Source organism: Pseudophryne corroboree, chromosome 7, assembly GCF_028390025.1.
Source record: "Pseudophryne corroboree isolate aPseCor3 chromosome 7, aPseCor3.hap2, whole genome shotgun sequence".
Classification (NCBI taxonomy): Eukaryota; Metazoa; Chordata; class Amphibia; order Anura; family Myobatrachidae; genus Pseudophryne; species Pseudophryne corroboree.
In genome coordinates this window covers 114,654,841-114,679,113 of record NC_086450.1, presented here as the reverse complement: position 1 = coordinate 114,679,113, position 24,273 = coordinate 114,654,841, and the positions used below count along the sequence as shown (strand labels likewise).

At 48.2% G+C, this 24,273-nt stretch overlaps 1 protein-coding gene across 3 annotated transcripts in view; it reads left to right on the top strand.

Moving 5' to 3' along the window:
* LOC134944740 (retinol dehydrogenase 5-like) overlaps window positions 1-24,273 on the top strand; it is a 96,550-nt gene that overhangs the window by 277 nt on the left and 72,000 nt on the right. The window lies entirely within an intron of this gene.

Genomic DNA, 24,273 nt, shown 5'->3' with positions numbered 1-24,273 from the left:
GGAGTCCTCGCAGTGGGAGCTCAGGCTGGCACCGGACATATACGGATAATAGTGGAGTGCTGCTCATAGGACTATATATATATATATATATATATATATATATATAGTACAGACATTCCAGTGCTGTGAATGACAGGCCGAGGTGCACGTCTCATTAAAAAGAGGAGGCAGGCTGTCCTTACAAGGCTGGCTACAGGAACTGCAGCTGCTCACTCAGGGTGGGATGTACTAAAGGGGAAATGCGATAAAACCCCCGTTTTCAGGGTTTTATCGCATTTTTGTATATGTACTAACCCCCGATCCTTGGATGGCGATACCCTGTAGAAGCATATGGGCTCCTTAACGCCAGCTGCCACAACCTGCCGCCTCTGCCGCCCCCTGCCACAGATGCCGACCCCCCTCCCCCTGGCATACCTTCTTCCAGGCAGCCCTGGTCCCGGAAGCTAAACTCCTCCTCCCCCTAGCAACACAGCTGGAGTTCCTTCCAGCTGCAGGGAGGAGGAGGAGGAGACGCCGGGGACAGCCTGCTGCCTGATTCCCAGACAGGGAGGAGAGGGAGAGACCAGGGAGGTTACGGAGACCCCACACACACCACCTCACAGGTATCGCGGGGGGCCTCCGTCACCGCATTGCGATGTTAATCGCATATGTTAGTACATATGCTATCAACATCGCTGCGATGGGCGGCGACGTATGTTAATACATCCCACCCTCAGTGCTGTGTATGTGGATATTGAGCTGCAGAGGGAGAGGAGAGCAGCCTGTCCCTGCACTGCAGAGCCCCCTCCTGTGAGTGCAGGACAGAGGGGGATCCATGCTGCATTCTCTGCATCAGGCTATGTAATCCTGATACAGCAGGGCATTTTCTCTGCTTGCAAAGGCATGGCCGTAACTAAGGGGGGGCTAGGGGGTCACGCGCCCCGGGCGCTGGAATGTGGGGGCGCTAGGGAGGCTGTTTCTGCAGCCAAAATCTCTGGTTGCCGCGGAAGTGAGGGAGAGAGGACGGAGACAGTAGTCTGGCCGGCGCGGTTGAGCAGAGCCGAGCCTGGGACTGAAGAGAGCACACTGGCTGGCGGCTGCAGTCAGTCAGTGACAGTGAATGAGTCACTGTCACTGACGCTGCAGCATTCCGCACTGGACTCTGCAGGCTCCTCTGACAGGGGAGCTTTCACGGAGACAGCATGTCTCCAGCAGCCCTGAGCCCACAGCCCTCCCTCATGCCTGGGAACAGGGGGAGGGACACAACGCAGCAGCGTGGACTGTGAACGAGGGGGAGCTGTGACAGTGAGAGATTTATTATGAGGTATGTTTCTCTACCTGGCAGACAGCTCCCCCTCTACAATGTGTATGTGTTTGTGTGTGTGTCATTGTTCCTCTGGTCCCTATACAGTGTGTGTGTGTGTGTGTGTGTGTGTGTGTGTGTGTGTGTGTGTGTGTGTGTGTGTGTGTGTGTGTCAGTGTTCCTGTGGTCCCTATACAGTGTGTGTGTGTGTGTGTGTGTGTGTGTGTGTGTGTGTGTGTGTGTGTGTGTGTGTGTGTGTTAGTGTGCGTCTGATCCCTATACAGTGTGTGTGTGTGTGTGTGTGTGTGTGTGTGTGTGTGTGTGTGTCAGTGTGCATTTGGTCCCTATAGAGTGTGTGTGCATCAGTGTGCATCTGGTCCCTATACAGTGTGTGTGTGTGTGTGTGTGTGTGTGTGTGTGTGTGTGTCAGTGTGCATCTGGTTCCTATACAGTGTGTGTGTGTGTGTGTGTGTGTGTGTGTGTGTGTGTGTGTGTGTGTCATTGTGTGTCATTGTGTGCTTCTGGTCCCTATACAGTGTGTGTGTGTGTGTGTGTGTGTGTGTGTGTGTGTGTGTGTGTGTGTTGTGTCAGTGTGTATCTGGTCCCTACACATTTTGTGTGTGTCAGTGTACATCTTGTCCCTATACAGTGTGTGTCAGTGTGCGTCTGGTCCCTATACAGTGTGTGTGTGTGTGTGTGTGTGTGTGTGGTGTGTGTGTGTGTGTGTCAGTGTGCATCTTGTCCCTATACAGTGTGTCACTGTGCATCTGGTCCCTATACAGTGTGTGTGTGTGTGTGTGTGTGTGTGTGTGTGTGTGTGTGTGTGTGTGTGTGTGTGTGTACATCTGGTCCCTATATATTTTGTGTGTGTGTCAGTGTACATCTGGTCCCTATACCGTGTGTGTGTCAATGTGGTCATATACAATCTGTTTTTGTGTCAGGGTGCCCCTGGTCTGTGTGTGGGTGTCAGAGTTCCCCTGGGACCTGCACCATATGTGTGATAGTGTGCCCCCTATATAATCTATCTAATGTGTATACGCAGCTCCTCTGTGGTGTAACGTGCATAAGCGGCTGTAGTGTGGCAGAGGCTCCTCTGTGGTGTAACGTGTGGGATTTTATATATATATATATATATATATATATATATATAAAATTGTATTTTAATTATATATATATTTTTTTTTTACTTTGTGGGGGGGCGCAAATTTACTATCTTGCCCCGGGTGAGAGCAACCCTAGTTTCGGCCCTGTCAAAGGTCATTTATCCTGGGACAGTAACTCCTTGCAGCACAGCTGCTCACACTGCACCACTGCTGGGCTCCTCTATATGCTCCATGAGTTCATCCTGCACAGTGACATGGAATAGACCGGTTATGGACTGCAAGTGACATATTGAGGGTCATTCCGAGTTGATCGCTCGCTGCCATTTTTCGCAGCACAGCGATCAGGTTTCTACTGCGCATGCGCATGCACCGCAATGCGCATGCGCGTCGTACGTGTACAAAACATTTAGTTGCTGAGCGATGGATTCAACGAAGATTCCATTCGCACAGCCGATCGCAAGGAGATTGACAGGAAGAAGGCGTTTGTGGGTGTCAACTGACCGTTTTCTGGGAGTGTTTGGAAAAACGCAGGCGTGTCCAGGTGTTTGCAGGGCGGGTGTCTAACGTCAATTCCGGGAACAAAAAGACTGAAGTGATCGCAAGGGCTGAGTAAGTCCAGACCTACTCTGAAACTGCACAGTCCCACGTGGGCGAGACTATGCGTTTGCACGGCTGCTAAAAGTAGCTAGCAGTAGTGATGAGCGGGTTCGGTTTCCGAGAAACCGAACCCAGCCGAGCTTTACCTTTTTTACACAGGTCCGAGCAGACTCAGATCCTCCCGCCTTGCTCGGCTAACCCGAGCGCGCCCGAACGTCATCATCCCGCTGTCGGATTCTCGCGAGATTCGGATTCTATATAAGCAGCCGCGCGTCGCCGCCATTTTCACACGTGCATTGAGTTTGATAGGGAGAGGACGTGGCTGGCGTCCTCTCCGTTTATATACGAGACAGTTGATCTGATTGCTTTGCTTGTTTATTTTACTATTGTGGGGAGGATTGGGGAGCAGCTGTTAGGAGGAGTACAGTGCAGAGTTTTGCTGATAGTGACCACCAGTTTTTTATCCGTTCTCTTCTCTGCCTGAAAAAAACGCTACATAACTTATCTGTGCTCAGTGTAATGTGCTGTATGATATATCTGTGCTGAGTGCTCACACTGCTTAATTGTGGGGACTGGGGAGCAGCTATAGCAGGAGTACAGTGCAGAGTTTTGCAGACAGTGACCACCAGTATACGTTTGTCTGCCTGAAAAACACTCCTGTGGCTTTTTTTTTTATACTAGTAGTTTAGCAGTTTGCTGACAGTGTCCACCAGGTCCATTATACTGTATATAGCAGTACGGTAGGCCACTGCTGTACCTACCTCTGTGTCGTCACTTGTCATCCATAAAGTATACTATCCATCCATCTACATTGTATACCTGTGGTGGATTTTTTTTTTATACTAGTAGTTTTAGTTTAGCAGTCTGCTGACAGTGTCCACCAGGTCCATTATACTGTATATAGCAGTATGGTAGGCCACTGCTGTACCTACCTCTGTGTCGTCACTCGTCATCCATAAAGTATACTATCCATCCATCTACATTGTATACCTGTGGTGGCTTTTTTTTTATACTAGTAGTTTAGCAGTCTGCTGACAGTGTCCACCAGGTCCATTATACTGTATATAGCAGTACGGTAGGCCACTGCTGTACCTACCTCTGTGTCGTCACTCGTCATCCATTAAGTATACTATCCATCCATCTACATTGTATACCTGTGGTGGCTTTTTTTTAATACTAGTAGTTTAGCAGTCTGCTGACAGTGTCCACCAGGTCCATTATACTGTATATAGCAGTACGGTAGGCCACTGCTGTACCTACCTCTGTGTCGTCACTCGTCATCCATTAAGTATACTATCCATCCATCTACATTGTATACCTGTGGTGGCTTTTTTTTTTTATACTAGTAGTTTAGCAGTCTGCTGACAGTGTCCACCAGGTCCATTATACTGTATATAGCAGTATGGTAGGCCACTGCTGTACCTACCTCTGTGTCGTCACTCGTCATCCATAAAGTATACTATCCATCCATCTACATTGTATACCTGTGGTGGCTTTTTTTTTATACTAGTAGTTTAGCAGTCTGCTGACAGTGTCCACCGGGTCCATTATACTGTATATAGCAGTACGGTAGGCCACTACTGTACCTACCTCTGTGTCGTCACTCGTCATCCATAAAGTATACTATCCATCCATCTACATTGTATACCTGTGGTGGGTTTTTTTTTATACTAGTAGTTTAGCAGTCTGCTGACAGTGTCCACCAGGTCCATTATACTGTATATAGCAGTACGGTAGGCCACTGCTGTACCTACCTCTGTGTCATCACTCGTCATCCATAAAGTATACTATCCATCCATCTACATTGTATACCTGTGGTGGTTTTTTTTTATACTAGTAGTTTAGCAGTCTGCTGACAGTGTCCACCAGGTCCATTATACTGTATATAACAGTACGGTAGGCCACTGCTGTACCTACCTCTGTGTCGTCACTCGTCATCCATAAAGTATACTATCCATCCATCTACATTGTATACCTGTGGTGGCTTTTTTTTTATACTAGTAGTTTAGCAGTCTGCTGACAGTGTCCACCAGGTCCATTATACTGTATATAGCAGTACGGTAGGCCACTGCTGTACCTACCTCTGTGTCGTCACTCGTCATCCATTAAGTGTACTATCCATCCATCTACATTGTATATCTGTGGTGGCTTTTTTTTTATACTAGTAGTTTTCTAGTTTAACAGTCTGCTGACAGTGTCCACCAGGTCCATTATACTGTATATAGCAGTACGGTAGGCCACTGCTGTACCTACCTCTGTGCCGTCACTCGTCATCCATAAAGTATACTATCCATCCATCTACATTGTATACCTGTGGTGGCTTTTTTTTTTATACTAGTAGTTTAGCAGTCTGCTGACAGTGTCCACTAGGTCCATTATACTATATATAGCAGTACGGTAGGCCACTGCTGTACCTACCTCTGTGTCGTCACTCGTCATCCATAAAGTATACTATCCATCCATCTACATTGTATACCTGTGGTGGCTTTTTTTTTTATACTAGTAGTTTAGCAGTCTGCTGACAGTGTCCACCAGGTCCATTATACTGTATATAGCAGTACGGTAGGCCACTGCTGTACCTACCTCTGTGTCGTCACTCGTCATCCTTAAAGTATACTATCCATCCATCTACATTGTATACCTGTGGTGGCTTTTAGTTGTGCGCATTAAAATATGGAGAACAAAAATGTGGAGGTTAAAAAAATAGGGAAAGTTCAAGATCCACTTCCACCTCGTGCTGAAGCTGCTGCCACTAGTCATGGCCGAGACGATGAAATGCCATCAACGTCGTCTGCCAAGGCCGATGCCCAATGTCATAGTACAGAGCATGTAAAATCCAAAACACAAAAGATCAGTAAAATGCCTCAAAAATCAAAATTAAAAGCGTCTGAGGAGAAGCGTAAACTTGCCAATATGCCATTTACGACACGGAGTGGCAAGGAACGGCTGAGGCCCTGGCCTATGTTCATGGCTAGTGGTTCAGCTTCACATGAGGATGGAAGCACTCATCCTCTCGCTAGAAAAAAGAAAATACTTAAGCTGGCAAAAGCACAGCAAAGAACTGTGCATTCTTCGAAATCACAAATCCCCAAGGAGAGTCCAATTGTGTCGGTTGCGATGCCTGACCTTCCCAACACTGGACGGGAAGAGCTTGCGCCTTCCACCATTTGCACGCCCCCCTGCAAGTGCTGGAAGGAGCACCCGCAGTCCAGTTCCTGATAGTCAAATTGAAGATGTCAGTGTTGAAGTACACCAGGATGAGGATATGGGTGTTGCTGGCGCTGGGGAGGAAACTGACAAGGAGGATTCTGATGGTGAGGTGGTTTGTTTAAGTCAGGCACCCGGGGAGACACCTGTTGTCCGTGGGAGGAATATGGCCATTGACATGCCTGGTCAAAATACAAAAAAAAATCAGCTCTTCGGTGTGGAATTATTTCAACACAAATGCGGACAACAGGTGTCAAGCCGTGTGTTGCCTTTGTCAAGCTGTAATAAGTAGGGGTAAGGACGTTAACCACCTCGGAACATAATCCCTTATACGTCACCTGCAGCAAATTCATCATAAGTCAGTGACAAGTTCAAAAATTTTGGGCAACAGCGGTAGCAGTCCACTGACCAGTAAATCCCTTCCTCTTGTAACCAAGCTCCTGCAAACCACACCACCAACTCCCTCAGTGTCAATTTCCTCCTTACCCAGGAAAGCCAATAGTCCTGCAGGCCATGTCACTGGCAAGTCCGACGAGTCCTCTCCTGCCTGGGATTCCTCCGATGCATCCTTGAGTGTAACGCCTACTGCAGCTGGCGCTGCTGTTGTTGCTGCTGGGAGTCGATCGTCATCCCAGAGGGGAAGTCGGAAGACAACTTGTACTACTTCCAGTAAGCAATTGACTGTACAACAGTCCTTTGCGAGGAAGATGAAATATCACAGCAGTCATCCTGCTGCAAAGCAGATAACTCAGGCCTTGGCAGCCTGGGCGGTGAGAAACGTGGTTCCGGTATCCATCGTTAATTCAGAGGCAACTATAGACTTGATTGAGGTACTGTGTCCCCGGTACCAAATACCATCTAGGTTCCATTTCTCTAGGCAGGCGATACCGAAAATGTACACAGACCTCAGAAAAAGACTCACCGGTGTCCTAAAAAATGCAGTTGTACCCAATGTCCACTTAACCACGGACATGTGGACAAGTGGAGCAGGGCAGACTCAGGACTATATGACTGTGACAGCCCACTGGGTAGATGTATTGCCTCCCACTGCAAGAACAGCAGCGGCGGCACCAGTAGCAGCATCTCGCAAACGCCAACTCGTTCCTAGGCAGGCTACGCTTTGTATCACCGCTTTCCAGAATACGCACACAGCTGAAAACCTCTTACGGCAACTGAGGAAGATCATCGCAGAATGGCTTACCCCAATTGGACTCTCCTGGGGATTTGTGACATCGGACAACGCCAGCAATATTGTGCGTGCATTACAGCTGGGCAAATTCCAGCACGTCCCATGTTTTGCACATACCTTGAATTTGGTGGTGCAGAATTATTTAAAAAACGACAGGGGCGTGCAAGAGATGCCCGCGGTGGCCCGAAGAATTGCGGGCCACTTTCGGCGTTCAGGCACCGCGTACAGAAGACTGGAGCACCACCAAAAATACCTGAACCTGCCCTGCCATCATCTGAAGCAAGAGGTGGTAACGAGGTGGAATTCAACCCTCTATATGCTTCAGAGGATGGAGGAGCAGCAAAAGGCCATTCAAGCCTATACATCTGGCCACGATATAGGCAAAGGAGGTGGAATGCACCTGTCTCAAGCGCAGTGGAGAATGATTTCAACGTTGTGCAAGGTTCTGCAACCCTTTGAACTTGCCACACGTGAAGTCAGTTCAGACACTGCCAGCCTGAGTCAGGTCATTCCCCTCATCAGGCTTTTGCAGAAGAAGCTGGAGACATTGGAGGAGGAGCTAAAACAGAGCGATTCCGCTAGGCATGTGGGACTTGTGGATGGAGCCCTTCATTCGCTTAACCAGGATTCACGGGTGGTCAATCTGTTGAAATCAGAGCACTACATTTTGGCCACCGTGCTCGATCCTAGATTTAAAACCTACGTTGTATCTCTCTTTCCGGCAGATACAAGTCTGCAGAAGTTCAAAGACCTGCTGGTGAGAAAATTGTCAAGTCAAGCGGAACGTGACCCGTCAACAGCTCCTCCTTCACATTCTCCCGCAACTGGGGCTGCGAGGAAAAGGCTAAGAATTCCGAGCCCACCCGCTGGCGGTGATGCAGGGCAGTCTGGAGCGAGTGCTGACATCTGGTCCGGACTTAAGGACCTGCCAACGATTACTGACATGTCGTCTACTGTCACTGCATATGATTCTCTCACCATTGAAAGAATGGTGGAGGATTATATGAGTGACCACATCCAAGTAGGCACGTCAGACAGTCCGTACGTATACTGGCAGGAAAAAGAGGCAATTTGGAGGCCCTTGCAGAAACTGGCTTTATTCTACCTAAGTTGCCCTCCCTCCAGTGTGTACTCCGAAAGAGTGTTTAGTGCCGCCGCTCACCTTGTCAGCAATCGGCGTACGAGGTTACTTCCAGAAAATGTGGAGATGATGTTCATTAAAATGAATTATAATCAATTCCTCCGTGGAGACATTCACCAGCAGCAATTGCCTCCAGAAAGTACACGGGGACCTGAGATGGTGGATTCCAGTGGGGACGAATTAATAATCTGTGAGGAGGGGGATGTACACAGTGAAAGGGGTGATGAATCGGACGATGATGATGAGGTGGACATCTTGCCTCTGTAGAGCCAGTTTGTGCAAGGAGAGATTGTTTGCTTCTTTTTTGGTGGGGGCCCAAACCAACCAGTCATTTCAGTCACAGTCGTGTGGCAGACCCTGTCGCTGAAATGATGGGTTCGTTAAAGTGTGCATGTCCTGTTTATACAACATAAGGGTGGGTGGGAGGGCCCAAGGACAATTCCATCTTGCACCTCTTTTTTCTTTCATTTTTCTTTGCATCATGTGCTGTTTGGGGACTATTTTTTTGAAGTGCCATCCTGTCTGACACTGCAGTGCCACTCCTAGATGGGCCAGGTGTTTGTGTCGGCCACTTGGGTCGCTGAGCTTAGTCACACAGCTAACTCATTGCGCCTCTTTTTTTCTTTGCATCATGTGCTGTTTGGGGACTATTTTTTTCAAGTGCCATCCTGTCTGACACTGCAGTGCCACTCCTAGATGGGCCAGGTGTTTGTGTCGGCCACTTGTGTCGCTTAGCTTAGCCATCCAGCGACCTCGGTGCAAATTTTAGGACTAAAAATAATATTGTGAGGTGTTCAGAATAGACTGAAAATGAGTGGAAATTATGGTTATTGAGGTTAATAATACTATGGGATCAAATTGACCCCCAAATTCTATGATTTAAGCTGTTTTTTAGTGTTTTTTGAAAAAAACACCCGAATCCAAAACACACCCGAATCCGACAAAAAAATTTCCGGTGATGTTTTGCCAAAACGCGTCCGAACCCAAAACACGGACGCGGAACCAAACCCAAAACCAAAACACAAAACCCGAAAAATTTCCGGTGCACATCACTAGCTAGCAGGTGATCAACTCGGAATGAGGGCCATTATCCTTACAGAATGATTACACAGTCACAGACTGGGACCAATCCTTGCCCTTGAGGAACTGGCTGCAACTGAATTGGTAAAGGGCCCCATACACTAGAACGATAATGCCCGATTACATGCGATTTCAACCTTTCGGTCCGATATATCGGATGAAAAGTGTCAAATCGGATGTGTTTTCCATCCGATCTGATCCAATGCGCGTTCCCGTGAGTGTCGGATCAGAGCTCCTAGGTCGCAAGTGCTGCACTCGTGATATACTGTATCATAATCGCATGGAATCGTATGGAAAAAGGTGTGTTTTTTTGTGCCTGCGATATATCACATGCAATATATTGTAGGAAGTTTGACTGGCATTCTCAGGACACTCCCATCAGCGGCAGCAGCAGCAGCAGGGGAAGGAGAGCGCATCGGTTTGATTGGATTTCATTGCCCCAAGTATGTATTTAATACACACTGACCACCAATATCACTGTCCACCCAGCACACTGTCCACCAATGTAATCACACTGACCACCAATGTATTCTAAATTATTGTTCACATTTTATTCATTTCTGTGGGCCCAAAGTAATTTTAAAACCCCCTAATGGCCATGTGTTTTCACCGACACAGTACCCCAATGCTGTACCTTGTGTTTCTGTGTCCCCAAAGTTATTTTAACCCCCTAATGGCCATGTGTTTTCACCGACACAGTACCCCAATGCTGCGCCTTGTGTTTCTGTGTCCACAAAGTTATTTTAACCCCCTAATGGCCATGTGTTATCACTGCCACTGTACCCCAATGCTGCACCATTGATGTTTGTGTTTGTGTAATGAGGAAACTATTTTCAAAAAACAACTTTATTTTAAAACCATATATTATCCAAATGTCACCATACAGTATATCAAAACATTTTGAAAGTATATTTTTAAACTTAAGTAAAACCATTTTGAAAAAGAAAAAAAACTTTATTTTAAAACCATATATTATCCAAATTTAACCATATACGACATAAACATATAATCATATAACCATTTAACCGTTTAACCATATCCCTTAAGTAAAACCATTTTGAAACAGAAAATATATGCTTATAGATATGTCTCTGGATCAAGACATAAACTTTATCACCGGCCTACTAGACATGTACCGTGGCCATGAATGTCTATGGAAGGTCAAAACAAAGGGGTATTTAGATAAAGTGCAGCGGAGTGCGGCCTTGGAGGAGCTAGTGGATTAAGTAAAGAAAAAGATAGAGAACCTGCGTACGGTGTTTCTCAAAGAACACCAAAAAATGGAACAGACAAAAAGGTCTGGAGCTGGTTCCTCCCAGGTTTACAAGACCTCGCTCTGGTACTACCCCTTACTGGAGTTTGTCCTGGACAGGTTTCACCTCCCTCCCTCGGACTGCCACACCAGAGTCTGAAGAGGGTGAACTATTTCCATCAGCATCTGTAATTATATTTCTCTAACGTCCTAGAGGATGCTGGGGACTCTGTAAGGACCATGGGGATAGACGGGCTCCGCAGAAGACATGGGCACTTTAAGAATGAATTTAGTTCCTGGTGTGCACTGGCTCCTCCCTCTATGCCCCTCCTCATGACCTCAGTTTGATACTGTGCCCAGACGAGCTGGGTGCTTTTCAGTGAGCTCTCCTGAGTTTACTGATAGAAAGTATTTTGTTAGGTTTGTTATTTTCAGGGAGCTCTGCTGGCAACAGACTCCCTGCATCGAGGGACTGAGGGGAGAGAAGCAGCCCTACTCTCTGAAGCTAGGTCCTGCTTCTTAGGCTACTGGACACCATTAGCTCCAGAGGGATTGGTACGCAGGATCTCACCCTCGCCGTCCGTCCCGAAGCCGCGCCGCCGTCCCCCTCGCAGAGCCGGAAGATAGAAGCCGGGTGAGTATGAGAAGAAAAGCCAAAACTGGCAGAAAAGTATTCAATATATGATTATTGGAATAAAAGATGTTTTGCATATGACTGATGACTCATCTGTCCCTGACACGAGGGTACACATGTTTAAGGGGAAGAAAGCTGAGGTAAATTTCCCTCCTTTCATGAAGAAAAAGAGCGGGAATCTCCAGACAAGAAGCTGCAGCTTCCCAAAAAAGAATTCTCAGGGAGTATCCTTTTCCTACTAGGGCCAGGATACGATGGGAATCTTCCCCTAGGGTGGACAAAGCTTTGTCAAGTTTACCCAAAAGGTAGTGATGACTTAACAGCTATCCTCAGGGATCCTGCAGATAGCATGCAGTAAAAGTACTTTGAAGTCCATTTACACACATTCTGGTACACTACTCAGACCGGCGATTGTGTCGGCATGGGTTTATAGCGCTGTAGCAGCGTGGACAGATACCTTATCAGCAGAGATTGAAACCCTAGATAAGGATACCATGGTATTGACCCTAGTACTATATATATATATTTCTCTGACGTCCTAGTGGATGCTGGGGACTCCGTCAGGACCATGGGGAATAGCAGCTCCGCAGGAGACAGGGCACAAAAGTAAAAGCTTTAGGATCAGGTGGTGTGCACTGGCTCCTCCCCCTATGACCCTCCTCCAAGCCTCAGTTAGATTTTTGTGCCCGGCCGAGAAGGGTGCAATCTAGGTGGCTCTCCTAAAGAGCTGCTTAGAGTAAAAGTTTTGTTAGGTTTTTTATTTTCAGTGAGTCCTGCTGGCAACAGGCTCACTGCATCGAGGGACTTAGGGGAGAGAAGTGAACTCACCTGCGTGCAGGATGGATTGGCTTCTTAGGCTACTGGACACCATTAGCTCCAGAGGGAGTCGGAACACAGGTCTCACCCTGGGGTTCGTCCCGGAGCCGCGCCGCCGACCCCCTTGCAGATGCCGAAAAGTGAAGAGGTCCAGAAACCGGCGGCAGAAGACTTTTCAGTCTTCATAAGGTAGCGCACAGCACTGCAGCTGTGCGCCATTGTTGTCAGCACACTTCATAGCAGCGGTCACTGAGGGTGCAGGGCGCTGGGGGGGGCGCCCTGGGCAGCAATGATAGTACCTTATTCTGGCTAAAAATACATCACATATAGCCCCTGGGGGCTATATGGATGTATTTAACCCCTGCCAGGTCTCAGAAAAACGGGAGAAGAAGCCCGCAGAAAAGGGGGCGGGGCCTATTCTCCTCAGCACACAGCGCCATTTTCCCTCACAGAAATGCTGGTGGGAAGGCTCCCAGGCTCTCCCCTGCACTGCACTACAGAAACAGGGTTAAAACAGAGAGGGGGGGCACTTATTTGGCGATATGACTATATATATTAAAATGCTATAACGGAAAAACACTTATATAAAGGTTGTCCCTGTATAATTATAGCGTTTTTGGTGTGTGCTGGCAAACTCTCCCTCTGTCTCCCCAAAGGGCTAGTGGGGTCCTGTCCTCTATCAGAGCATTCCCTGTGTGTGTGCTGTGTGTCGGTACGTGTGTGTCGACATGTATGAGGACGATGTTGGTGAGGAGGCGGAGCAATTGCCTGTAATGGTGATGTCACTCTCTAGGGAGTCGACACCGGAATGGATGGCTTATTTAAGGAATTACGTGATAATGTCAACACGCTGCAAGGTCGGTTGACGACATGAGACGGCCGGCAAACCAATTAGTACCTGTCCAGGCGTCTCAAACACCGTCAGGGGCGTTAAAACGTCCTTTTACCTCAGTCGGTCGACACAGACACGGACACTGACTCCAGTGTCGACGGTGAAGAAACAAACGTATTTTCCTTTAGGGCCACACGTTACTTGTTAAGGGCAATGAAGGAGGTGTTACATATTTCTGATACTACAAGTACCACAAAAAAGGGTATTATGTGGAGTGTGAAAAAACTACCTGTAGTTTTTCCTGAATCAGATAAATTAAATGAAGTGTGTGATGATGCGTGGGTTTTCCCCGATAGAAAATTATTGGCGGTATACCCTTTCCCGACAGAAGTTAGGGCGCGATGGGAAACACCCCTTAGGGTGGATAAGGCGCTCACACGCTTATCAAAACAAGTGGCGGTACTGTCTCCAGATAGGGCCGCCCTCAAGGAGCCAGCTGATAGGAGGCTGGAAAATATCCTAAAAAGTATATACACACATACTGGTGTTATACTGCGACCAGCGATCGCCTCAGCCTGGATGTGCAGCGCTGGGGTGGCTTGGTCGGATTCCCTGACTGAAAATATTGATACCCTTGACAGGGACAGTATTTTATTGACTATAGAGCATTTAAAGGATGCATTTCTATATATGCGAGATGCACAGAGAGATATTTGCACTCTGGCATCAAGAGTAAGTGCGATGTCCATATCTGCCAGAAGTTGTTTATGGACACGACAGTGGTCAGGTGATGCGGATTCCAAACGGCACATGGAAGTATTGCCGTATAAAGGAGAAAAAGACAACGTCTTTTCAGCCTCAGTCCTTTCGTCCCCATAAGGGCAAGCGGGCAAAAGGCCAGTCATATCTGCCATGGGATAGAGGAAAGGGAAGAAGACTGCAGCAGGCAGCCCATTCCCAGAAACAGAAGCCCTCCACCGCTTCTGCCAAGTCCTCAGCATGACGCTGGGGCCGTACAAGCGGACTCGGGTGCGGTGGGGTGGTCGTCTCAAGAGTTTCAGCACGCAGTGGGCTCACTCGCAAGTGGACCCCTGGATCCTACAAGTAGTATCCCAGGGGTACAGATTGGAAATTCGAGACGTCTCCCCCTCGCAGGTTCCTGAAGTCTGCTTTACCAACGTCTCCCTCCGACAGGGAGGCAGTAGTGGAAACAATTCACAAGCTGTATTCCCAGCAGGTGATAATCAAAGTACCCCTCCTACAACAAGGAAAGGGGTATTATTCCACACTATATTGTGGTACTGAAGCCAGACGGCTCGGTGAGACCTATTCTAAATCTGAAATAGTTGAACACTTACATACAAGGGTTCAAATCAAGATGGAGTCACTCAGAGCAGTGATAGCGAACCAGGAAGAAGGGGACTATATGGTGTCCCGGGACATCAGGGATGCTTACCTCCATGTCCCAATTTGCCCTTCTCACCAAGGGTACCTCAGGTTCGTGGTACAGAACTGTCACTATCAGTTTCAGACGCTGCCGGTTGGATTGTCCACGGCACCCCGGGTCCTTACCAAGGTAATGGCCGAAATGATGATTCTTCTTCAAAGAAAATGGACGATCTCCTGATAGGGGCAAGGTCCAGAGAACAGTTGGAGGTCGGAGTAGCACTATCTCAAGTAGTTCTACGACAGCACGGGTGGATTCTAAATATTCCAAAACCGCAGCTGTTTCCGACGACACGTCTGCTGTTCCTAGGGATGATTCTGGACACAGTCCAGAAAAAGGTGTTTCTCCCGGAGAAGAAAGCCAGGGAGTTATCCGAGCTAGTCAGGAACCTCCTAAAACCAGGAAAAGTGTCAGTGCATCATTGCACAAGGGTCCTGGGAAAAATGGTGGCTTCTTACGAAGTGATTCCATTCGGTAGATTTCACGCAAGAACTTTTCAGTGGGATCTGCTGGAAAAATGGTCCGGATCGCATCTTCAGATGCATCAGCGGATAACCCTGTCTCCAAGGACAAGGGTGTTTCTTCTGCGGTGGCTGCAGAGTGCTCATCTACTAAAGGGCCGCAGATTCGGCATTCAGGACTGGGTCCTGGTGACCACGGATGCCAGCCTGAGAGGCTGGGGAGCAGTCACACAGGGAAAATATTTCCAGGGAGTGTGATCAAGTCTGGAGACTTCTCTCCACATAAATATACTGGAGCTAAGGGCAATTTACAATGTTCTAAGTTTAGCAAGACCTCTGCTTCAAGGTCAGCCGGTATTGATCCAGTGGGACAACATCACGGCAGTCGCCCATGTAAACAGACAGGGCGGCACAAGAAGCAGGAGGGCAATGGCAGAAACTGCAAGGATTCTTCGCTGGGCGAAAAATCATGTGATAGCACTGTCAGCAGTGTTCATTCCGGGAGTGGACAACTGGGAAGCAGACTTCCTCAGCAGGCACGACCTCCACCCGGGAGAGTGGGGACTTCATCGGGAAGTATTCCACATGATTGTGAACCGTTGGGAAAGACCAAAGGTGGACATGATGGCGTCCCGCCTGAACAAAAAACTGGACAGGTATTGCGCCAGGTCAAGAGACCCTCAAGCAATATCTGTGGACGTTCTGGTAACACCGTGGGTGTACCAGTCGGTGTATGTGTTCCCTCCTCTGCTTCTCAGGACCAAGGTACTGAGAATTATAAGACGTAGAGGAGTAAGAACTATACTCGTGGCTCCGGATTGGCCAAGAAGGACGTGGCACCCGGAACTTCAAGAAATGCTCACAGAGGACTCATGGCCTCTGCCGCTAAGAAGGGACTTGCTTCAGCAAGTACCAGGTCTGTTCCAAGACTTACCGCGGCTGCGTTTGACGGCATGGCGGTGGAACGCCAGATCCTAAGGGAAAAAGGCATTCCGGAAGAGGTCATTCCTACCCTGGTCAAAGCCAGGAAGGAGGTGACCGCAAAACATTATCACCACATGTGGCGAAAATATGTTGCGTGGTGTGAGGCCAGGAAGGCCCCACGAAGAAATTTCAACTCGGTCGATTCCTGCATTTCCTGCAAACAGGAGTGTCTATGGGCCTCAAATTGGGGTCCATTAAGGTTCAAATTTCGGCCCTGTCAATTTTCTTCCAGAAAGAATTGGCTTCAGTTCCTGAAGTCCAGAAGTTTGTCAAGGGAGTATTGCATATACAACCCCCTTTTTGTGCCTCCAGTGGCACTGTGGGATCTCAACGTAGTTCTGGGATTCCTCGAATCACATTTTAAACCGCTCAAATCTGTGGATTTGAAATATCTCACATGAAAAGTGACCATGCTGTTGGCCCTGGCCTCGGCCAGGCGAGTGTCAGAATTGGCGGCTTTGTCTCACAAAAGCCATATCTGATTGTCCATTCGGACAGGGCAGAGCTGCGGACTCGTCCCCAGTTTCTTCCTAAGGTGGTGTCAGCGTTTCACCTGAATCAGCTTATTGTGGTACCTGCGGCTACTAGGGACTTGGAGGACTCCAAGTTGCTAGATGTTGTCAGGGCCCTGAAAATATAGGTTTCCAGGATGGCTGGAGTCAGGAAAACTGACTCGCTGTTATCCTGTATGCACCCAAAAAACTGGGTGCTCTTGCTTCTAAGCAGACGATTGCTCGTTGGATTTGTAGCACATTTCAACTTGCACATTCTGTGGCAGGCCTGCCACAGCCTAAATCTGTCAAGGCCCATTCCACAAGGAAGGTGGGCTCATCCTGGGCGGCTGCCCGAGGGGTCTCGGCATTACAACTCTGCCGAGCAGCTACGTGGTCGGGGGAGAACACGTTTGTAAAATTCTACAAATTTGATACCCTGGCTAAAGAGGACCTGGAGTTCTCTCATTCGGTGCTGCAGAGTCATCCGCACTCTCCCGCCCGTTTGGGAGCTTTGGTATAATCCCCATGGTCCTGACGGAGTCCCCAGCATCCACTAGGACGTCAGAGAAAATAAGATTTTACTTACCGATAAATCTATTTCTCGTAGTCCGTAGTGGATGCTGGGCGCCCATCCCAAGTGCGGATTGTCTGCAATACTTGTACATAGTTATTGTTACAAAAATCGGGTTATTATTGTTGTGAGCCATCTTTTCAGAGGCTCCGCTGTTATCATGCTGTTAACTGGGTTCAGATCACAGGTTGTACAGTGTGATTGGTGTGGCTGGTATGAGTCTTACCCGGGATTCAAAATCCTTCCTTATTGTGTACGCTCGTCCGGGCACAGTATCCTAATTGAGGCTTGGAGGAGGGTCATAGGGGGAGGAGCCAGTGCACACCACCTGATCCTAAAGCTTTTACTTTTGTGCCCTGTCTCCTGCGGAGCCGCTATTCCCCATGGTCCTGACGGAGTCCCCAGCATCCACTACGGACTACGAGAAATAGATTTATCGGTAAGTAAAATCTTATTTTATATATATATATATATATATATATATATATATATAAAAGATGCTGTCTTCTATATATATATAAAACATGCCCAAAGAGACATTAGTCTACTGAGTTCTAGAGTCAACGCTATGTCGATTTCTGCTAGAAGTGTCCTGTGGAACATGCAATGGACAGGTGATGCCGACTAAAAGAGGCATATGGAAGGTTTACCTTACAAGGCAGAGGAATTGTGTGGAGAAGGGCTCTCGGACCTGGTCTCCACAGCTATAGCTGGTAATTCTGATCTTTTGCCTTATATTCCCTCACAGCCTAAGAAAGCACGACATTATCAAATGCAGTCCTTTTGGTCGCAGAATAACAAGAAAGTACGAGGAGCGTCCTTTCTTACCAGAGGTAAGGGTACAGGGCACAGCTAGTTCCCAGGAACAGAAGTCCTCCCCGGCTTCTATTACATCCAACGCATGATGCTGGAGCTCCGATAAGGGAGTCCGCCCCAGTGGGAGCACATCTTCGACTCTTCAGCCACATCTGAGTTCACTCACAGGTGGTTCCCGGGGCAATAAAAAATTGTTTCTCAGGGTTACAAGCTGGAATTCGAAAGGTGCCTCCTCGCCAGTTTTTCCTTATCGGACCTACCGGCTTCTCCCCCAGGAAGGGAGATAATATTAAATACAATTCACACATTGTATCTCCAACAGGTGGTGCTCAAGGTTCCCCTCCTGCAACCTTGGCTGTAGTCCCGAAACCGTACGGTTCGGTCAGACCTATTTTTAAAATTAAAATCTCTGAACCTATACAGGAAAAGGTTCAAATTTAAAGTGGAATCGCCCAGAGCGATCATCGCAGCCTGGAACGGGGGGATTTGATGGTGTATCTAAACATAAAGGCTGCATACCTTCATGTTCCCATTTATCCACCCCATCAGGCGTACCTGACAATTGCGGTACAGGATTGTCATGACCAATTTCAGGGTAATTGGCGGAAATAATGGTGCTCCTATGCAAGCAAGAAGTCACAGTTGTCTCACACTTGGACGATCTCCTAATAAGGGCGAGATCAAAAGAGCAGTTGTTGAACAGCATGTCACTTTCGCTGAAGGTGTCATAGCAACACGGCTGGATTCTCAATTTCCTGAGGTCACAGTTGGTTCCTATAACTCATCTGCCCTTCTTGGGTATGATTCTGGATACAGACCAGAAATGGGTTTACCTTCAGATAGAAAAGGCCCAGGAACTCATGACTCTAGTCAGGGACCTATTTAAACCAAGACAGGTGTCAGTGCATCACGGCACTCGAGTCCTGGGAGAAACATTCCCTTCAGCAGGTTCCATGCAAGGACTTTCCAATGGGACCTACTGGACAAGTGATCCGGGTCACATCTACAGATTCATCAGTTGATCACCCTATCCCCCAGGGCCAGGGTATCTCTCCTGTGGTGGCTGCAGCGTGCTCACCTTCTAGAGGGCCGCAGATTCGGCATTCAGGACTAGATCCTGGTGACCACGGACGCGAGCCTCCGAGGCTGGGGAGCAGTCACACAGGGAAGAAATTTCCAAGGTCTTTGGTCAAGTCAAGAGACTTGTCTTCACATCAACATATTGGAACTAAAGGCCATATACAACGCCCTACATCAAGCGGAGACCTTTCTTCGCGACCAACCGGTTCTGATCCAGTCAGACAATGTCACCGCAGTAGCTCATGTAAACCGCCAAGGCGGCACAAGGAGCAGAGTGGCGATGGCGAAAGCCACCAGAATTCTTCGCTGGGCGGAGAATCATGTAAGAGCACTGTCAGCAGTGTTCATTCCGGAAGTGAACAACTGGGAAGCAGACTTCCTCACCAGACATACGTCCTGGAGAGTGGAGACTTCATCAGGAAGTCTTCGCACAGATAGCAGTTCGGTGGGGACTGCCACAGATAGACAGGATGGCGTCCCGCCTCAACAAAAAGCTGCAGAGTTATTGCGCCTGGTCAAGAGACCCTCAGGCAGTAGCGGTAGACGCCCTAGTGACACCGTGGGTGTTCCAGTCAGTCTATGTATTTCCTCCTCTTCCTCTCATACCCAAGGGTTGAGAATAATAAGAAAAAGGAGGAGTGAGAACAATCCTCATTGTTCCAGATTGGCCACGAAGGATCTGGTATCCGGATCTGCAGGAAATGCTTACAGAAAATCCGTGGCCTCTTCCTCTAAGGCAGGACCTGTTGCAACAGGGCCCATGTCTGTTCCAAGACTTACCGCGGCTGCGTTTGACGGCATGGCGGTTGAACGCCGGATCCTAGCGGAAAAAGGCATTCCGGATGAGGTCATTCCTACGCTGATAAAGGCTAGGAAGGACGTGACATCTTAACATTATCACCGTATATGGCGAAAATATGTTTCTTGGTGTGAGGCCAGGAATGCTCCTACGTAAGAATTCCGTCTGGGCCGTTTCCTTCACTTCCTACAAACTGGAGTGAATTTGGGCCTAAAACTTAGGCTCCATTAAGGTTCAGATTTCGGCCCTATCCATTTTCTTTCAAAAAGAGTTGGCTTCTCTACCAGAAGTTCAGACGTTTGTAAAAGGAGTGCTGCGTATTCAGCCTCCTTTTGTGCCTCCGGTGGCACCTTGGGATCTTAACGTGGTGTTAAGTTTCCTAAAGTCACATTGGTTTGAACCACTTAAAACGGCGGAGTTAAAATATCTCACGTGGAAGGTGGTCATGTTATTAGCCTTGGCTTCGGCTAGACGTGTGTCAGAATTAGCGGCTTTGTCACATAAAAGCCCCTATCTGGTTTTCCATATGGATAGAGCAGAATTGCGGACCCGTTCGCAATTTCTGCCGAAAGTGGTATCATCTTTTCATATGAACCAACCTATTGTGGTGCCTGTGGCTACACGTGACTTGGAGGATTCCGAGTTACTTGATGTGGTCAGGGCTTTGAAAATTTACGTGGCCAGAACGGCTAGAGTCAGGAATACTGAAGCGCTGTTTGTCCTGTATGCATCCAACAAGATTGGTGCCCCTGCTTCAAAGCAAACTATTGCTCGCTGGATTTGTAACACGATTCAGCAAGCGCATTCTACGGCTGGATTGCCGTTACCAAAATCGGTCAAGGCCCAATCCACTAGGAAGGTGTGCTCTTCTTGGGCGGCTGCCCGGGGGTTCTCGGCACTACAGCTGTGTCGAGCTGCTACTTGGTCGGGTTCAAACACTTTTGCAAAATTCTATAGGTTTGATACCCTGGCTGAGGAGGACCTCATGTTTGCTCAATCGGTGCTGCAGAGTAATCCGCACTCTCCTGCTCGTTTGGGAGATTTGGTATAATCCCTATGGTCCTTACAGAGTCCCCAGCATCCTCTAGGACGTTATAGAAAATAAGATTTTACTTACCGGTAAATCTATTTCTCGTAGTCCATAGAGGATGCTGGGCGCCCGTCCCAAGTGCGGACTTCTTCTGCAATACTTGTATATAGTTATTGCTTCAATAAGGGTTACGTTATAGTTGCATCGGTCTTGCACTGATGATATGTTGTTTTCATACTGTTAACTGGGTAGTTATCACAAGTTATACGGTGTGAATGGTGTGGGCTGGTATGAATCTTGCCCTTGGATTAACAAAATCCTTTCCTTGTACTGTCCATCTCCTCTGGGCAGTTTCTCTAACTGAGGTCTGGAGGAGGGGCATAGAGGGAGGAGCCAGTGCACACCAGGAACTAAATTCTTTCTTAAAGTGCCCATGTCTCCTGCGGAGCCCGTCTGTCCCCATGGTCCTTACTGAGTCCCCAGCATCCTCTACGGACTACGAGAAATAGATTTACCGGTAAGTAAAATCTTATTTTCTCATACGCCCTAGAGGATGCTGGGGATGCTTCAAGAACCATGGGGTATAGAGTATAGACGGGATCCGCAGGAGACATGGGCACACTTTAAGACTTTGAATGGGTGTGAACTGGCTCCTCCCTCTATGCCCCTCCTCCAGACTCCAGTTTAGATTCTGTGCCCAGTGAGACTGGTCACACACAGGCGAGCTCTACTGAGTTTCTCTGAAAAGACTTTATGTTAGGTTTATTATTTTCAGGGAGACCTGCTGGCAACAGGCTCCCTGCATCGTGGGACTGAGGGGAGAGAAGCAGACCTACTTCTGTGCGTTTCAAGGCTCTGCTTCTTATGCTACTGGACACCATTAGCTTCAGAGGGTCTGATCGCTAGGTACGCCTAGATGCTCGTTCCCGGAGCCGCGCTGTCACCCCCCTTGCAGAGCCAGAAGTCGGGTGAGTAGAAGAAGATCAGAAGACTTCAGTGACGGCAGAAGATTGCAGTGACGGCTTTGAGGTACCGCGCAGCGGCCGCGCTGCGCGCCATGCTCCCACATACAGAACGGCACTACAGGGTGCAGGGCGCAGGGGGGGCAACCTGGGCAGCATAAAACCTCATAAGCAACTGGCATAAAGTGTATACAGTGCCTGGGCACTAAATACAGACCCCCGCAAGTATAAATATATAGAAATAAGCGGGACTGAAGCGCGCCATTGAGGGGGTGGGGCTTCCCCCTCACAGCTCATTTCAGTGCCATTTTCTCCTCACAGAGACACTGGTCCTTCTAAAACACTGCTGTACAGATCAGAGTGAAAAAAGAGGGGGGGGGGGGCACAGTTGTTTGGTGCAATATAAGTTAAACATAAAAGCACACTATATCATGAGCGCTGTGGAAATGAGCTTGTAAACTCCTTCTGTGTTTCCATGACAGAATGTACTGGGGTCTATCCCTTATAGCCAGTTTAATGTCAGTGGGTGTTTGGTACACGTGTGTCGGCATATCTGAGGCTGAGTGCTCTGCCACAAAGGGAATGACTATGGGGGTAATTCCAAGTTGATCGCAGCAGGAAATTTTTTAGCAGTTGGGCAAAACCATGTGCACTGCAGGAGGGGCAGATATAACATTTGCAGAGAGAGTTAGATTTGGGTGGGTTATTTTGTTTCTGTGCAGGGTAAATACTGGCTGCTTTATTTTTACACTGCAATTTAGATTGCAGAATGAACTCAACACACCCAAATCTATCTCTCTCTGCAAATGTTATATCTGCCCCCCCCTGCAGTGCACATGGTTTTGCCCAACTGCTAAATGCTGCGATCAACTTGGAATTACCCCCTATGTCAGCGCTGTCAGCTCCTAATAGTACTTGGTACATGTAAATTAATAACAACATGTCAGTAAAGGTATATTTTTCCTAAGAGAAAACTATATGGGAGACACAGAAGTGGGGGGTGACCCTGTCGGCACCAACAATATCTTTCTGGGTGAAAATTTACATGATAATGTGATGCATATCAGAAAGAGCTATACCTATATGTATATATATATGTATAGTAAGGTTACGTAGGTCTGTGGCACGATCACAGATGTGATAATATTTATGGAGGGAGTCCTATTCATAGAATTGATTTCTCTCAGACCCCTCGGGATCGCAAAAATGTTATTTCTCATATGTCCTAGAGAATGCTGGGGACTCCGTAAGGACCATGGGGTATAGACGGGATCCGCAGGAGACATGGGCACACTATAAGACTTTGAATGGGTGTGAACTGGCTCCTCCCTCTATGCCCCTTCTCCAGACCTCAGTTAGACTCTGTGCCCAGGAGTGACTGGACACACACTAGGGGAGCTCTACAGAGTTTCTCTAAATATTTTATTGTTAGGTTTTTTATTTTCAGGGAGACCCGCTGGCTACAGTCTCCCTGCATCGTGGGACTGAGGGGAGAAAAGTCAGGCCTACTTCTTCTTAGTTCAAGGGCTCTGCTTCTTAGGCTACTGGACACCATTAGCTCCAGAGGGTTCGATCACTTGGTGCGCCTAGCTGCTTGTTCCCGGAGCTGCGCCGTCACCCCCCTCACAGAAGCCAGAAGAAAGAAGCCGGGTGAGTATAAGAAGAACAGAAGACGTCAGACGGCAGAAGACTTCAGTAACCGAGGTAAGCGCAACGGTAGCGCTGCGCTCCCTGCTCCCACACCAACGGCACTCACAGGGCGCTGGGGGGGAGCGCCCTGGGCAGCAGTTACTGAGGGCCTTGGTTACACTGACAAGCAGATTCGGGGCCCGGTCACTGAGTACACCCCCGCCAGTATACTGCAGCGGTCACGCTGAACGCCATTGCTCCCACACACACCAACGGTTACAATGGTGCAGGGCGCAGGGAGGGGGGGGGGCGCCCTGGACAGCAATATATATGTTTTCTGTTGAGGTATATAATATAGTGCCTAGACACTATATACGGTCCCCTGCCTGCATAATAAACTTTATTTTAATGAGGCTGAAGCGTGCCGAAATGGGGCGGGGCTTAGCCCTCACAACAAGGTAAAGCGTCATTTTTCTCTCTGTCCCCGCCAAAAAGGTGTACAGTACAAACGAGGGGGGGGGGGGGGGGGGCACAGAGTTTTTTAGTGTTATATTGTGGGATATATAGCACTAGTTTAGAAATGGGCGTATAATCTTTGTTGTGCATATTTCTCTGTGTGTTCCCTATCAGATATACCTACCCACTATAGCTTTTTAGTCAACATTTGTCGACATGCGTGAGTGCTCTGTCACAAACAGCTGTGGGGATCACTGTCGGAATCGCCGACGCCTGACGGTACTTGAGTCCGTAGATGCAGTATCAACAGGTCGGTAGTTGTATGTTTGTCAAAAGTAAACACTGTATGGGAGACACAGTAGTATGTGGGTGACCCTGTCAGCACCAACCGTTATTACTGGGTGTAAATTA